Source organism: Chrysochloris asiatica, unplaced genomic scaffold (assembly GCF_000296735.1).
Source record: "Chrysochloris asiatica unplaced genomic scaffold, ChrAsi1.0 scaffold00037, whole genome shotgun sequence".
NCBI classification, from domain to species: domain Eukaryota; kingdom Metazoa; phylum Chordata; class Mammalia; order Afrosoricida; family Chrysochloridae; genus Chrysochloris; species Chrysochloris asiatica.
In genome coordinates this window covers 5,999,980-6,001,255 of record NW_006408555.1, presented here as the reverse complement: position 1 = coordinate 6,001,255, position 1,276 = coordinate 5,999,980, and the positions used below count along the sequence as shown (strand labels likewise).

Genomic DNA, 1,276 nt, shown 5'->3' with positions numbered 1-1,276 from the left:
GGGTGTTCTTGTGCATATGCCCTCTCTTCTTATCAGTTGGATGCTTCACTCTCCACTCTAGTCCTCTGTGGCTATGTCACTGACTCTGGGCCCAGGAGTCCCTAAGTCTTGCCACACTGCTGGCCAGCCAGGTTTCCTCCCAGGTTTACAACTCCAATCTTTCTTGAGCATCCAGTCTGAGCCTGACTTCTTATTCACTGTGTTAATGAATGGTCACTGTGGATCTGGATCTTTTCAGAGGCTCAGATAGATTTTTGACTACCGAGGTGCACTCTACCAACACTCATGTGTTTCTTATCAACACAATTTTTTTTGTCTTCATGGTAACCTGTGCATTTAGGTAACAAAGACTTCCTAAATAAGACCAGTTGCCTTAGAGTCAATTCCGACTCACAGCAGCCCATGTGTTTCTGAGTAGCACTGTGTCCTATACTCCATGGGGATTTCAGTGGCTCATCTTTCAGATTTTGAAAATTCTTTATCCTGTTTGGAATCTGGGTGATGCTGTTAGTGTGTCTATCTCAGGTTGTTGTCTGATGTTGTAGTAGCAAGTTCCAAGGACTTCCTCTAGTATTTCTTGTAAGGTTGGCTTATTGCTATTGTTATTAAGTATATCATTGAATGCAAGAAGGGGGAGGGGAATGGAAGAACAAAGTGCATGGGAGAACAATTAAGCAGGTTTGCATGGGCTAAGTGGGACCGAGGTAAATAATGATGTATGCACAACATTGGAACAACAGGGCTCTGGGATACAGGGATTGAGTCATGGTTGGAATGGGGAAAGGGGGGAAAATAATGTTAAGATGCATGATTGTCTTTTGAATCTTGGTTTTCCTTGTATACCATTATAAAATAGACACTGGAGGAGGAGAGAAAGGAATAGCCAGAAATATTACCATAGAAAGCTTGTAAGTCCGTCATTTGCCTATAACTGATTGGAATACCTAAAATGGGACTACAACATGCCCAGTGAAGGAGGCTTCCTGTGGAGCCTCTGCATTACCTTAGACTATAGGTGGAATCCTGAACAGCATCCAGAATCTTCAGAGGTGGGAAATTTCCACTTGAAAGGATGGGCAGAGCATCCTGGAGTGGCTAGAAGAACTGAAGATACATCTTGAATGAAAGACCGATAGGAAAAATATAAAACAATATAGGCAGACCAACTGATTACTACAAGAATAAGCAAGTTGCTCTCCCAGGAGACATCAAGGCAAGTGGTCGTGTTCCCTCAGAGCAAACCCCATTCCAAGACTAAGACTCAATGGGAATACAC

At 43.0% G+C, this 1,276-nt stretch overlaps 1 protein-coding gene across 1 annotated transcript in view; it reads left to right on the top strand.

Annotated features, from left to right (window-relative positions):
- CDH13 (cadherin 13) overlaps positions 1-1,276 on the top strand; it is a 1,415,213-nt gene that overhangs the window by 730,751 nt on the left and 683,186 nt on the right. The window lies entirely within an intron of this gene.